The sequence below is a fragment of the Peromyscus leucopus genome, chromosome 2, assembly GCF_004664715.2.
Source record: "Peromyscus leucopus breed LL Stock chromosome 2, UCI_PerLeu_2.1, whole genome shotgun sequence".
NCBI lineage: Eukaryota > Metazoa > Chordata > Mammalia > Rodentia > Cricetidae > Peromyscus > Peromyscus leucopus.
The window spans coordinates 144981158-144997928 of NC_051064.1; the positions used below are offsets into that span (position 1 = coordinate 144981158).

The following is a 16771-nucleotide window of genomic DNA, read 5'->3' on the forward strand; positions in this document are numbered from 1 at the left end:
CCTTTTCCTAAATAACACCTGCATCTGCACAATGACATCACCAATAGACATGCTCCGATGGAGGAGAAATTTCATGGGGCCTCATCCCTAGAAAAAGAACTAAAGACAATTAATGATTGCTGAAGGAGGAGAATTTGTCTCCCCAAGAATGGGGCCCTAATTATTTGTGCAATACCAGGGGTGAGCCATGAAATTAAGTACATACAAGTAACACTAAATGATTCAGCAGGTACCAACCATACTCATAGAAAAAGAAGCCAAAAATTTGGGATGTATTAGGAGGGGGCATAGGAGGAGCTGGGTAAGGAAGATGTGTGAAGGATAAGAGGAAATAAATGATGTAATCATATTTTAACTAAAATTTAAGACAGAGGGTTTTTATTTCAGTGCCATGCCAACTACTAAGCTAAGCCATGCAGCAGCTGACATGCAGTTTAAAATTTATCTCATGAGGTCAGAGAATGCTGCAGGTGCATAGCAAAGCCAAGTTCAGACACAGAAAACTTCTAAAAAGGTGCAGTATGTTTAAACATGTGCTTAGATGAATAAGAAAGAAAGGAAAATGGGTGTAGACAGTCATAGAAAATAGTTTAAAAATAATAAAGCGAATTCTTTAAAGAAAGAATAATGTAATACAAAAAGAATAAACCACATAAAGATGGGAAATACACGGGGTGTCTGGATCCTGTGTGGTGCTTTGTTGACTTTAAATTTTTAAATGCTAATATACAAAAATAATAGCTTCAAGAGACATTGGATTTTGGAAATTGCTAAATCAAACCAACCTGTATATTTTAAGAATGTCAACTTCAAAATGGAAGTCAAAAAATGTGTTGTGTTGGAGGGAGAGGTTATGCCTTTGTTTCCTCAGGAAACAAAAAGCTGTGGTTCTCTTCAAAATTAATGAAGATCAAATTTGATTGGGGAGACCACCTAAAAATCTTGGCTACAGACATAAAAAAGAAAATCTATAAAGACTACAGGACAGGTGATCTATATACTGATCCCTCTACTATGGGAACAGCTCTGAGACTGGATGAGACATGACAAGTCTTGTTGGCTATATAGTCCTTATGACTTATTATTACATGTCATTCTTTCATATGGCATTGATAGAGGTTTGCTTATACAATCCAAACAAACATAAAGTTAACAGATGCCTTTTACCTGCTCAACATAAAACAACAAAAAAGCATCTTTAATGGACTTGTTCATTCCACATAATCCATACTTGTGTTAATGCAGATATATATGTTACCTTTAAAAGTTGATGTATTTTCAGAACTATAGAACCAGACACCAATGAAGACAAGCAGGCCAGGTATCTAGCCTCTCAGAATGTCTCTCTTACAGTTTCCTCAAAATTCTGCATCCAGAACAACTTCAAAGCTGCTAGGTGAGATGGTCCAGCCTCACAGACTACTCTAGCCAAGACTTCAGATAAATTCTATACTTTCTCATCACACAGATACTAAACAAAAAATAACACAGCTGGATCTCCCAGGATTTGACCATTATTCCAATTTTCTCAGGGTCTCCCAAAGATGCAATCACCCTCAGACAATAGGAGGCAGTCTAGAGAACATGATGCCCACATTCCCAAGAGGTAGAGTACATAGTTTTTAGGTTGTTGGATGGATTATGAATGCTTATCAGTGTTTGGAGGGGAGCTAGTTGCAAGTTGTTCTCAATCATGGTCTGAGAAAAAGCTGACCAAAGGAGATTAGATTCAAGCATCTCATTGTGAAAAGAAAAAGAGGGATACAAAAATGATAGGAGAATACGGTAGATTATTGAATCTACTTTTAAACTGAAAAACATCTAATAATCTCAAATATTTTACATCGGTATGGATTTTTATATATGGATACAAATTTTAGTTTATTTATGCTTTTTTAATGTTTCTACTATTGTTTGTTATTGTACCTATACAGTTCATTCAAAAATGTAATGTATAATTAATAAATATAGGTTATTAGTCAGTCATCTACAATAATCAACCTTGTAATCATATTAGATATGATTTCAAGGTTAAACAGAGATATAGCTTAGATAGATATGTGGTCTCCAAACACTTCATAGAACTACAGAATGTGACATTTAGGGTGTTTTAATAACCTAAGGCTTTTCATAACAGTGAGATGAATCTGCTCCTGGAAGTACCAATTTACTTCAAAACAGAATGATGAGCATTGAAGAACCTCCATATGGAGTTTGTTTTTATTTGTGGTAAAGTTAGCCACCAGGCAAAGAAACTCCCTTGCCTCAGAGTTGCTGACAAATTGTTCTATCCAAATTGGACAAGCAGAACACAAAAGAATGTGACTATCTAACTTTGCTGAGACAAGGTAGGATGGTACTTCAAAATTCCTGCTTCACAAAAATGTCAGATAGTCTAGACCTGTAGGCTGAAGAGGAATGCCCCAGCATTGCATAGGAACCTTGAGAGATTGTCCAGACAGCCAAATGTCTCTGTCATTCCTACAGTTTAGGAAGTTGTTTGTTCTGCACTATTTACTCAAGTAATATTTTATCCTTCTTGGGTCTCTGATGGGGATTGAAGATGAGGTAGTCATACAATTTTCCCTGTTATCAAATTAAAAGACAAACTTACATAAGAGATGTAAAGTATGTAATGTTGAGAGACATAAAAGCTTAACTTGTTTAATGAAAAAAAAACATGTTTTAAGATCTAAAAATATATTTTTAGGATGGTAATACAAGTTATGATAAAAAAAATGGTTTAGGTGTACAACTTTAGACTCATCAAGATAGGATGGATAATAAACTAATTCTCCAAATTTGCCGAATACAAATGTACTGGACATTGTAAGTGTAATTGATTGTTCTTATTGTATATAATTGCATTGGGTAAAGTTAATAACTTTCCTTTGTATTTAAACAATACCTGTTGGTTGTTCTTATTGTTTATGGTTTTACTATGTTATATTTCAAGCCCTTCTTTTTTATTTAGATAAAAAGGAGTAAAGGAATGGGTGGTGGTGGCTCATGCCTTTAAACCTAGCACTCAGGAGACCAGCCTGGTTTACAGAGCAAGATCCAGGACAGGCACCAATACTACACAGAGAAACCCTGTCTCAAAAAAACAAACCAAACAAAAAACAAAAAAACAACAAAACAAAGTACAAAAAAGGGGGAGTAAAGGTTGTGGGAGATCTGTTTGTGTTGCTTGCTCTGAGACCACCAATAGAGTCTGAACTCAGTTTGGAAAACAGAGTCCACATTCAGCTGGCCAGGATGGACCAAAGAGTTTTCTGGCCGACTCCAAGGAAGATAGAAGGACACAGAGAGAAGGAAGAGGAGGGGCTGAGGGGTCGTGCAGGCCTTATGATCCCAGTAGTGGAGAGGGACAGGATGGTGTCTTAGTCACCCTGTGGATCTCTTAGGTTTACTCCCTAATATTTATGCCCAAGCTTTATTTTTTTATAAAACAATCAAAGAAATCACAAAAGATATTACATAATGTGACTATGTAGATTCTGCTTCTGAGAAGTGAACCAGAGGCCAGTTACATTAGAATCTTGCAAAAATCCTGGCAACATCCTTACAAAACCCGAATGAGACAGTATTTAAAAGCAATGATTGGCTTATTTTGGTAGACTATAGGGAATGAATGAAGCCCTGAATGAATCAGCCCGCCATGTCAAAGACCAATGCCTCCAACCACGGGAGTGGCAAAGCTTCCCCCACCCTGTAGTGAGACTCACTGGGATAGCAAAGCCTTCCTCTGGTCCAAATACAGATGCTGATAGTATGTGCAGAAAATGTCCACCATAGCTTTCTCCCCTCAGATATTTACAGCCTGAAGACTGCTCCCCTAGAGAGATTGATCCTATCTACATTAGCTAAACCTGACTCCTTGTCCAGTTGCACACAATAACCTCACCTCCATGTTCAACTATATATAATAAAAACACTGAGCTTCTGGGGTGCTTGGCCTCTCAACAGAGAGCCTAGACCACCCACCCCAAGTCTCCTATGTCTCTGTGTCTGTTCTATCTTGATTCCCTCACCATCCTAGTCAGGTCAAACCCATGGAACTGTACAGCGCACAGAAGCAGAGGCAATAGCAGGGCAGCATAATAGTGAGGGTGTTAATCAACATAATCATCCCTCGCTTGCTACTTTAAGCCAGGTTTTCAATGAAGATTGAAATCAAAATATTAGAAAGATTGAAAAGCATACAGTTTGACCATGAAAATGGTGTTTACTACAGACAAAGCAAACATTGACAAAGAATTGTTAGGTTCATAAAGGGGTTCATAACATTAAAGAGATTCATACATTCCACCCTGGAATAATAGAAAAGACAGCAGGAGTCCTTCCAGTAGAACTTCCGGCCAGGACACACTCCTCACCATGCCATGTAGCCGGTAGGGGCAGGACTCAACCAAGTGTTGTCTGGTGCACCAGATAGTCAGACAGCATTATGGTGATTAAATACAGTGTAGAGAGGTGGAAGCAAGAGAAAGGCGAAGCAGTTCATGAGCTGAGGGGAGAGAGGCAGATCTGAGGAGGTGAGGGTGTGAGGAAGAGGCTAATGTGAATGGCCTGCTTCCCACCCAAATCCAAGGTGATATCAGGGTCTGGGCTACTGCTAAGGGCCAAACTTGGTCAGAGGCCCTGAAGCAGCTGAGGGGGCATGAGTTGATGTCTGTAGCTCCTGTTATCACTGAGGGCTGTGCAGAGGCCTGCAGTCTGTGGAGCCACCTGGTGCCAGATTGGTGTCTAAGGGCCATGCTGTCGTGGGGCCATGTTGATCTGAGTGGCCCGCACTGCCTCCTGAGGCCATGGTGACAATAAGTGCCCAGGCTGCTACTGAGGACCATGTCAGGCAGGGTCTATGGCCCCACCACAGCCAGATCTATGTTGATATTCAGTGACTCATAGTGCCACCAAAAGCCACATGGATACCCAGGGTCTAGGCCACAACCTGTGACCCTGTTAGTGTCTGAGAGCTGTGTGCTGCCAGGGCCATGTCAAGTTGAGTGATCAGTATTGTCACCTAGGGCTGTGGTATATCCTGGCCAGGAATGCTGCTGAGGGCCATTGGGGGTCCATGGCCCTACAGCAGCCAGGGTCTGAGTCGATATACATAGTTCCAGGTAACTTTCAAGGCCATGTAGATCCAGGGTTTTGGGCTGCCACTTGGGGCCATGCTGGTATCTGAGGGCCATGGTGTCACAGTGGTCATGCTAAACCAAGTGACCTGCACTGCCACCTGGGGCCATGGTGACATCTGAGCCTGGGCTGTGGCCTAGGAACATGTCTGCGTCCATGGTCCTACCAAAGCCAGGGTATCAATATTGAATTCTGTGACCCATGTTCCCACCAAAGGCTACAATGTTGCCTAGGATCTAGGCCACAACCTATGGTCATGTGGGTGTCTGGGGGGTCCATGATGCCACCAGGGCCATGCTGATCTGATTGACCTGCCCTGTCACCAGAGGCCATGGTATCATCCAGGCTTTACAGCAGCCAGGGTTTAAGTTGATGTCCATGGCCCCTGTTACTGAGGAGGCCCCTGCAGATGCCTGGGGTCTGATCAGCCACCTGAGAACATGTTGGTGTCTGAGGGCCATGATGCTACCAGAGACATACTGATCTGGATGGCCTGTGCTGCCACCCGGGCCATGGTGAAGCCCATGCCCAGGCTACTGCCAAGATCCCATGTTTGTGTCTGGGTTGCTTCTGCAACTAAGGTCTGTGTTGATGTCCATGGCCCATGTTTCCATTAGGGTCGTAGGAACCAAGCACATTGAAATCTGAGTCCTGTGCTGAGCTGTTACCAACCCACACTGGCCCTGGGATAGCTGGTCCTGCCCCTTACTAGTTACTGCAGCAGGAAAGATGGACCCTGCAATCAGGAAATATGAGCCCACTCCTCACCACTGGCATTCACCTCACCTAGGCAGCACACTAGAGTTAACCTGGTTGTCAGGGATGCAGGTGAGCTGCCCTGAGGATGTGAGAACAGCAGAGACAACCCTGCCCCCCTTGTCTGCCATGTGGTGGCATGGATGAGGAAAAGATGCTCTCTTCCCCACCCCCACTTTCCTACCTGTGGCAGATGAGGAGAGCTAGCCCTGGGTTCATAAGAGTGAGAGAATTAGCCTAGCCCCTCATAAGATGCAGCACACAAGAGAGCAGACCCTGCAACCCTACAGGGCAGCAAACTAGAGCTGACCATTGCATGGGGAAGCAGGAGAGACAGCCCTGAGGGCATGAGAACAGAACTGACATCCCCTCCCCTACTTTGTATATCTCTGACAGCAGTCTAGGAAGAAAGCCCTGCACCTTGCATCAGAGACACAGAGGAGCTGGCCCTGCTGGTGTGCGGATTGGCGAGATAGACTTAAGGGCCTGAGAGCAAGAGACCTGGTCTGGCTCCATGCTGCAGGCTGTGTTGGGTGGGGTGGCAGGTAGTGCTGGAGAGCTCACCTGGTTGGTGACACTAGGGGAAAGCTGTCAGGCTAACAGAAATCAGGCTAACGGTGGCTACTTTTAGAGAGTTTCATTGAAAATCATTTCTCAGGATGAATAGAAGCAATGTTAATGGAGCTGAGACCAGTGACCTTGCCCTCAGGAGCAAAAACATGACTTTTATTAGCAGGAATGAAGTCCAAGAAATCTTTTGTCATAGTGAGTAAGGATTCACAAGTGACAGAGTGACTGCATGGCATTTATTCCACATAGAGCTGGATAGACCTTCAAAAACTTCCAAGACCATTTTTATGACTACAATATGTATTTTACCTAATGAAAGAATAGAGACTGTGGTTGGATCCAACACATGATATTTGTGGTGTAGGAAAGGAACACAAATTAGACTTTGATGAGAAGGAAGCCAAGAGTTCTTTGCCTCCACATCCTCATTTCTTCCTGGATCATGGATGACTTCAGCATCTCCATTCCACCAAAACATATAAGTAAGCAAAGGCCCCAGCTAAAGTGAAAGGACCAAGCAGATGCCATAACAGCCTGCTCAGTCTTCTCTCAGAGATCAGGACTCAATTTCAGTTTCCTGAGATTTGAGCAAGCAGTTTCTGGGAGGACCATGAACAAACTACATAGCCTTGTAATAGCTCCCTTTCTGCACATACTCATACTCAGACAGCTCAAGGTTCAGCTAACTGTTTACTGTCTGGGAACCCTCACCAACTTAGAGCTGTGTGCATGGGTCAATGTGAATGTGTGAGGCCAGCCAGCCTCCATGGCAGCTCAAGGACAAAGCCTGGGACTTGTCCAGGCCTGCCCAAAAATGATAAGTGTAAGCCCCAACCAGTAAATTCAAAGTTTACACACCCTCACCCAGTCATATGGCAGAAAGGCTTGTACCACCCTACTTGTGGTTTTTCCCTTTAAAAGCCCCTCACTCTGAGAGCTCAGGGTCATCCTCCTCCACCTAGCTGGCTAGCCAGTGTGTTGGACACTGACCAAGCACAGGCTTGCTTGTTATCAATAAACCCCGTATGTTTTTCATCGGGTATCGGTTCTGTGGTGGTCTTGCTGGGAGTCTCGAGATTCTGGCATAATAGAAGCATAGGTCTTTCTTGCCCATTCCACAGAAAGCTCAAATTTACTATCAAATGCTCTTTATGTAACTTACAACAGCATTTACAACATTCATAGAGCAAGGAAAAGAAAAACATTTCTTATCAAACAACATTAAGCATCCATGAAAGCCATCTTCCACATGGTACCAGCTCACAGGGACCCCCTGGTCTTCCAAGCGCTTCTTGTAGAGCAAGACATCATCCCGGAGGATGTCATTCTCACAGCTCACCAGAAATGTCTTGGGGAGCTGAGCAATGATCTTGTCATCTGCTAGGTGAAATTTCTGCACTCCAAACATGTTTGGTTTCTAGATAGGCAGCCTCATTAAAAGGTGCAAGAAACTCCGGTTGTGGATCTTGGCTCCAGAACCTTCTGGGGATGTTGTCATAGCTGAGCCATTTCCTGAAATTCTTCCACTTGTCCAGCGGTATAACAGCACCTGTCAGCATGGCATCTTTCCAAGAGAGGTCAATGGTCAGATATTTACACATACACATAAGCAGTGTGTCTCTAGTGAGGAATGGCACATTTTTGCTCTGCTGATGTGATGGTAACTGAAAATTGATCAAATTCAGAAGTGGTTGAATCAGGACTTGAGCTTGGATCTGGGGTAGACTGGGAATGCTGGGTAAGATCTACATGACATTGGCCACTGCCCAACCTCCAATACTCTCTCCACAGAGAACCACCTGGGATGGGTCCACCCCAAAGGATTCCAGGTTCTTCAGGAAGTAGATGGAAGCATTCAGGCAATCATTGGCAAGGGCAGGGTGATGGTAGTCAGGAAGCTTGCGGTACCTAAGGAGGAAAGAACAAACACAGCAAGCTTCTTTACAAAGGGGTCACAGAGGCCATTTCAGTCACCATCATCTACTCTCCAAAGGACCAAACCTGACTCCATCCTCAGAGTGATCCTAACAAGTAAGCATGCAACCCCCACTTTTCCTTCATGCACTTGAGGAACCATGAGGATCAGGGATCCCAGGATGCTCCATTCCCACCAACACTGTGCTTCCCATAGATGAGCACACCCCACACAGAATACAGAAAGTTCAAACATCATTGTCTTAGAAAACCAGCAAAGATCCAGGAAAGGCTACTGCAGCCTTCTGGTCCCACCTCTTCCTGGATTCATCTTTTCCTGATGTGCTGGGCACAAGGGGAACACTGTTAAAAACCAACCCTTAACACAATTTAAATCTACACCAGTGTTTGTAATGAGGCATTTGTTCTTATTTTCCTGTGGTCAAACAAAAGTTTCAGGAGATTCGGCAATTGGACTCCTTAGTGGGGAGCTCTTAGACTCCTGCACAAGGCTGCATTCAGAAAATGACCGTTAGTCAAGCAGCCAGCTAGACTTACAACAACACTGGTTACTTTGAACACCATACAAACTCTGAGGAAACTACACAATAACTGTGGCCACCCGCCAGTAAAACACAACCCTAGCTCTTAAAGTTGCAACCCCAGGCAAAAGTGTTTCAAACAATTTGAATTACACTTTCCTTCCGATATGAACCCAGAGAATGGGAATTTCCCAGGTCATCTACCTAGCAGAGGGACTCTGGCCTAGTACAGAAGGGCAATAGAATGATGTCTCTCATAAACATGGTTGTATGTGAAGGTCTGCTGACACTGGAGCACACTCTCTTTTCTGATTGGATTAGCAATCTGTTGTGCTCATTTTGGGAGCCAGCTGGGAGGCATCTCCTTATGTTGACTGCCTCCTATGTTTCCAACATTACACCTAACAAATGGCTCTCACTAGAGGGTATTTCCTGGCTGCTTTTGTAGAGCAGACCGAGCCGGCCACCAGAAAGAAGTAGTGGTGGCAGTGACAGCAGAGAGTGCAGAACCACAGAAGAGCTGAGCCATGACAGCAGTAGAGCCACAAGGGCCACTGATGGTTTGACAGCCATGATGACTGGCCCTTGGAAGAAGCCAGAAGCCTTGAGAACAGTGGTAGCAGCGTCACAGGAACTACCCGGTGGCCAGGACAGGGGCAGAGGTGAGGCCTCAGCAATGGCCGTGATGGGGAGCGGAGAAGCAGTGTTGACAAAAGAACTCAATCCAACAGCAGGCAGACAGAAAGGGAGACAGAGGCAGCAGTGGCCACAAGGGGAACAAAAGCAGGAGAAACAGCAACCGTAGCTTTAAAGGGCAGAGGGTGTTAGACCCTCCATGTCAGGAACTGTGAATGAGCTATTGTCAAGGCCTGGGGAATTCTGAGCTCCTAGGAAGTGTGTTCATAAGGAAGTGCACATAAAGAAAAAAACACCCCAAAATCAGGGCCTGTCTATGGTCTAATGTCACCCAGATGGTTCCAATAAATACCCCAGCATATATGAGTCACCAAATGTCTCCTGCCACTCACCCCACCATCAGCACCACTGAGTCTGTCTCACTGGCCAGAAGGTTGCCCAGGCCATGGTAAAAGTCTGCAAGAGAAGACCCAGTGTTAAAGCAGTTGTGACAAGAACCAAGCACTTTCCACCGCAGCCCCTCAGACAGCAACTATTGTCCTGCACCCAGAGATGACATCTCCTCTCTGAAGTTCAGAGAAGTTCAGTGTTGCTAGAGAATTTCTCTCCAGCTCCCGCCGTCAAGTCCCGCCAATCCCGGAGCCCACTTGTAAAATAAACACACAGACTCTTACATTATTTAAACTGCTTGACCATTAGCTCAGGACTGTCATTGTCTAGCTCTCCCTCTTATATTCAGCCCATTTCTATTAATCTTTACTTTGCCACATGGCTTGTGGCTTTACCGGTTCTTTACATCTTCCTTGTCCTGGCGGAGGCTCCAGGCAGTCTCTCTTTCCTTCCTCCTTCCTAAATTCTCCTCTCTCCTTGTCCCGCCTATACTTCCTGCCTGGTCACTGGCCAATAAGTGCTTTATTTATATAGAGCAATATCCACAGCAGTTCAGTGGCTACAGGACATGAAGGGCAGGAAGAGACAGAAGAGACGAGATTGCAGGGGAAATACAAGGGGTGGGAGAGGCTGCAGTGCAGCAGTGAGAAGCTCTGAAGTGTATTTTGGGGTTCTTCAGGTGGGAAGAGAAGACTGAAGCTAAAGATAATGACTGGAGCCAAGACACTGCGTTCTGGGTTTAGCAGAGAAGGGAAGGAAGTGAACGGATTTTCTCACCATGTGTCAGCCAAGCTGAGCAAAGTGCAGGAATCTGAGGGTGTTGTGAAAAGGCAGATATGGCCAGTACTATGAGTGCAGAGGAAAGGTAGGAGTCACATCTAGTTCTAGGACAGCCCTTCTCTGACATGCTGCCCCAATGTAGACTTAGATCAACATAGAAATCATTGTTGTGTAAGCTACAACCCACAGACTGGGGTGAGCCCTGAGCTCTGCACCCAACCTCTCCAAGAGGCTCCAACTTCTACCTTCATTACTCCCTCCTGACAAGTCCTCATGAGAACATGTGCCAGATTCTACCTTTGATGAAGACCTTACTTCCCACCTCGAATGGAAGCTCCTTACCCAGGCTTCCAATCATAGCACCTCCTCCATGATAGAAGATGATGCCTCGGTGGGGTTTGGAAGACACTTCCTTGGGCTTGAACAGCCTCACAGGGACTGTTCCAAAATGTATGTCAGTCACCAACACATTAGGATCCTTCTTTATCATCATTAGGCCTTGGAGAAACTGTAAAAACCTGGGCATGGCACAAATTCTCAGTTTCTCTAGTATGTTCCCCTGTAGTAGACAAAGGATGGAAAGTGAGGCATAAGAGACTGTGGTGGGTGAGTAGCTGCTGAAGTCAGTTAACATTTTCAGGTTTATTCACCAGTTCTCACCTGCTTACTATATGTGCAAAGAGTTCATGGAGACATAACTCACTGTGCATTCTTTTCAGATATGGGAAACTATTCAAACTTGTCTTCCACAAGTTCCTGAATAAATGATGATGTTGCTGTGACTGAAGTGTTGGCCTCCCTCCATCAAAATTCATGCTCAAATTCCATTCCCATTGTTAAGAGGTCGGCATTTTAAGTGGTGATAATGTGGTATCCTCTTGAGTTAATTAAGTCCTTTATGAGGTACTGGGATGGATAACTTCATAATTGGCTTCTAAAGAGTGAGGTCACCTGGTTTTTCTCTCCTATGACCAAAGTCATCGTTGCCTTTTCTACTAAGAGGTGACATGAGATGACCCATTGCTAGAACCAATGCTTTAGGGATTGCCAAACTCTAAGAATGGGTACAGCCATTCTTCCTTGCTCTGGGCTACAACAAGCAGCTTGGTGTGGTCACAGTAAAGCCACAGAGGTGAAAAAATGGACAGGTGCCCTATAGAGTTGCCTCAGGATGAGAGAGCCAGATAATTGAGACAATTAATAAAATATTTTCATACTATAGATCTTGATAATGCAAATTTTTTAGAGTTTCTTTGGCCTCTGCTTCTCTTGGCCAATTAGTGTTCACTTGAAACTATCAACAGGGTACCTGAAGAATCATACCCCACAGGTACCTTAATAGTCCCACTATTTGTCATGGGCTGGTGACCCAGGTCCATGCTTTATTACCCTACCCATCTTCTGTAAACACTCTATTGCAAAGATGATGAATTGTTAATCTCTTAATGTTCTACACATTAGAATTCACCTGAATGGAATACAGATACATGTTAAGAATAGTTGACAGAGAGTGAGAATGATCTAACAAGGTACAAGGACCAGGCATAGCTGTAAAATTCTTGGGAGTGCTATGATCCTGTAAATCATGTATGATACCTTACAAAGTAATTGAGAAAAACCTACAACATCCAGTGTCTGCAAATTTAAAGGAGATGCACTATTCTTGGACTCCTAGGATGTTGGCAGGTTTTCACAACACACCTTGCCCAAGTAGCCTGCCCATTGTACTACTTGGTAAAGAGAGGGACCATATGGAACTGAGACAAAGGGGCACAGGGGACTTTTAATAAAGCTAATTTGAACTATTTTTGCAGAAGATTATTGTATTATATTATTGTATATATTATTTTATCTATATGTTATTGTATCTATTGCTTAGATGATTGAAGGGTAGGCTAAACAGCTGGGTGCACTTCTACCCCAGTGGATAAAAACACATGTGAATTATATATATATATATATATATATACTATTATATAATTAATATATATATAATTATATATATATAATATATAATTCAGCTTGACTCAAGATAGAATGGTAAGTACACTGAATAGAACCTGTGCATTTCAGAGAAGAATGGAAGAATGTCTGGATGGACACCACTATGAGGTTCTTGTAAACATTTCCAATTAAATAAATGACTATCAAAGCCACTCTAGAGCATCACACAACTCAGTGGTAAATGTGGGCACTCACAGAGACTTGGTGGTGATAAGAGTAGCCGTTTCACACACTGATGTGCCAAAGGTGACTGAATACAAGCAGGATCAATGACACATCCACCACCATACAGACCGACTGAGCCTGGGTTACTTTTTTAATAGATTATTAAAACAATAGTTAAAGAGCTTAAGTACAGAGACAGCCTGCAGGGGTGAAAAGGGCACCCCCAGAGGTCATAACTTTGTTAAATGAAACCCCCAGGTGCCAGACATGGGTTACCTCCCTACAAGTTGTTGGTCAAGGTGGCACCTGAGACCCCATAAAACATAAAGGCTCTGGCCACTGTGGTTGGATACCTGCGTGGCTAGATCTGGCTGCAGTACAGGAAGAAATAAAGCTGGGACAGAGGTAGAAGTTTTCTTCTTACTATCTTTCATAGTGCCAGAATGTGCTATGTGGGCTGCTGGAAGTAAACAGTCACAGAAAGACCTGCTCATCTATGGTCCCTGCATGTTATAGTACCAAATGCCAGAAAAGGTGTGCCTGCATGTGAAATAGGGACACGGCTATTGTGGGACAGTCAACAGCTTTCCATTGTATATAAGACTCACTACACATGAGAGAGTTCATATCTGGTACTATAAACCAAGACAAAACCCAGTGGCTAGGGAGGTCACAACTTCCAGAAGGCAAGTCCCTGATACTGTTTTGGTTTTTTGGGTTTTCTTTTTCTTTTCTTTTTTTTTTTTTTTTTTTTTTTTGGTTTTTCAAGACAGGGTTTCTCTGTGTAGCTTTGCACCTTTCCTGGAACTCACTTGGTAGCCCAGGCTGGCCTCGAACTCACAGAGATCCACCTGGCTCTGCCTCCCGAGTGCTGGGATTAAAGGCATGCACCACCACCGCCCGGCTATGCCTGATACTATTTTTAATGTATATGATGTGCTTAGCAAACTGCCTTCTGAACATTTGTGCATAACCCCATTGATTACTGTTACTGTTGACTTCAGAATTCCTTTTGTAATGGATGGTGTACCAGAGGACCAAAAACCACCAATGAAACTCCTGAGAACAAGTGACTGCTGATGGGCAGAGGCCTCAATAATTAGCCTTAAAGGACATCTATTATTCTTAACCCTTCTGAGACTCAGCGAACTTCAAGGAGAAAAGGATCAGAAAGAATATAAGTAAAAGCATAGGAAGAGGTAGAGAGATGTACAGCAGGTTCTTCTATATGGAAACATTCCCTCCAAAAGGGAGCAGGCAGGCAGCTCATGGCACTCAAGGGGCAAACTTCACATGACTGGAAACATTTCATAATCCTACAGGCAGTAACCAACTGTTGGACAAGGAACTCTGAGCAGAGGTACAGAACTGATGTTCTCAGGCCTGGCAAGCTGCAGAAGGCTCAAAATGACTTGAATATCCAAGCTCGGAGGTCATATTCTTGTGAAAGACACCCTCCACCTCCTCCATCTTACATTGGTGGCTACTTCTTCCTTTGAAGCCTTCACTACACTGTCCAGACACTGTGAGAAGTCATTGAAGACACAATTGCAAGTGTAGAATTATTTAGATGTCTCCCTTCTATCAGGAAGAGGTCTATGGGGAGAACAACCCCATGGAACTGGAGTTTACTGTCCCACAATAGCCAAGACTGCAGGGTCTCCCACATAGAACACACCATGAAAAGGAAACACTATACTCACCTCCACATCTTCTGTGAGCACATGTAGCCTGCCAGCATCAACAGGTGCTTAGATTAGAGACTGTTTATAATGGGAAACAGTAAGATTGGAAGGATTCACATGTTTCTGTGCCTTTGGTGACCCAAGGCTCTCATTTAGAGTGCCAGGAGCCCAAACTAGCAAGTTCCTTATTTCTCTAAAGTGGTCCATTGTTCCTGGTGGAAAATCTCCACAGGGTAGGAATATATGTTTTCACAACTTTTCAGACCCTATGATGCCTTATCAAAGTGCCATCTAATGCTTTCAACAGCATGGTCCTCCACAAGCCATTACTTCACTTCAGATGAGGATGCTGAGGCACAGAGAAGTTAGCCAATGTCTCTTGAGCCAGTAAGAACACAGCAGCAGGGCTTACTGGACAACCTGGCTGTGTGCTTGTCACCTTTCTCCTCCACACCTCCTCCTCAGGTGACTTTTGACGTAATCACTGTGAAATATCTATCAACTGCCAGGATTCCAATCAGAATTTCAAAATCAGGACTCATTTAATTTACCTACTTCTCATATGGAGCCAAACTATCCTTCACACATCTGCTGTACCTATCAGCATGTGCTTGCTGATCTCTGTCCCCAATTTCCAGCCCAGAAGACCAGTACAGGGCACCACTGTCCATGCAACTATGCTAAAGGGCTCGATGGATCCATCACATGGATGTCATCAAAGGATGGCCTGAATTGTTCTCAGGACACAGCCTAGTAAATTAATCTCTGCCCTCAGGTCTCAAGTTGATATAAGGAATCACCCAGAGACGAGGACACGGAACAAGGGGTGATGGGGACTATGGCTGAATGTGGTTTTGGATCTTTCAGGCTTTAATGAGTAGCACCTGGGTCTGAAATTAATTTCACAGCCTTCAGAAAATAGCTTCATACATACATAGTGCTGCACCCTGTAATAAGATCCCTCAAAAGATGGGGAGTAAGGGATGGCCACTTTAAGGTGGCCAGAATATAGATAAGGTCAGGCTAGACTATAGTGTGACATCTTTTCTCAACAAGAAAGAAAATAAAAGCCGAAAGTGGAAGAAGAGAGAAAAGGGAGAGAGGAAGAAAATCCAAGAAGAGAAAAGGGGAAGGAAAAGAGATGGGGGAGGTGAGAGGTGGGAGACAAGAGACTTCCCCAACTCAGTCCTATGAGAACCTAGAGAAAGAAGAGAGGGGAATGAAAGGAGAATGGTGGGGTCCAAAGAGCACCCCCAATCCATGGCAGGGCCCAAGAGAACACTCACCAAAGCTATCAGGTACTGGATAATGCAATGCATAAACCATAACTTGGCCGGCTGCTTCAGGGTGGAAGGCATTTCTGCACTGGGAAGGTGCTGAATAACAACCCATACAAAGACTCCCAGTAAGAATGTGGGCAGCCCTGCGAGCAGCAGCAGCCACAGGACAGCCATGACTCAGATGCTCCAGAGCCCCCAGGAGCTGTTGTCCTGGAGAACGTCCTTCAGAACTTCTGTGAAGAGCACCAGATCCTGTTTTATATATTGTTGCCACCACCCTCTCCTTCCAGTGTATGTCTGGCACAGTAACCTGACCTGTTTCTCAGAAGTCCACAAAAGCAAATGAGAGCCAGAGAAATCTAAGCAAAAAAAAAAAAATTGTCTTTTTGTTGACCAAGTTCAATTGAAAATTAAAGCTGGCTTTACAGTTAGAGTGTGGTTCTCTCCTTCTCTAAACACAAGCATGCTTGTTAAAGTAAAATCCAAAATCTCTGTCTCATATCAGAAGAACCACCTGATATGGGACAGAAGAAAAACCAAGCCGGGCGGTGGTGGCCCATTTCTTTAATCCCAGCACTTGGGAGGCAGAGCCAGGCGGATCTTTGTGAGTTTGAGGCCAGCCTGGGCTACCAAGTGAGTTCCAGGAAAGGCACAAAGCTACACAGAGAAACCCTGTCTCAAAAAGCCAAAAAAGAAAAAAGGAAAAGGAAAAGAAAGAAAGAAAAGAGAAAAACCAAAATTTAGGGACTATTTTATTGCAACTAATCTCATAATCCTTTGGTTTTATTTTGATTCTTTGCCATTTTTCTTAAAGTATATATATTATCCCAAAATTTATAAGACATATATATATTTTTTAACTTTTTGTCATGATATTAATGGTCATATAGAGTACTAACTAATTCTA

General features: G+C 43.7%; 1 pseudogene; it reads right to left on the bottom strand.

Annotated features, from left to right (window-relative positions):
* Nucleotides 1-7381: 7381 nt before the first annotated feature.
* LOC114686376 lies at nucleotides 7382-16082 on the bottom strand (annotated as a pseudogene).
* Between the last annotated feature and the right edge of the window lie 689 nt (nucleotides 16083-16771).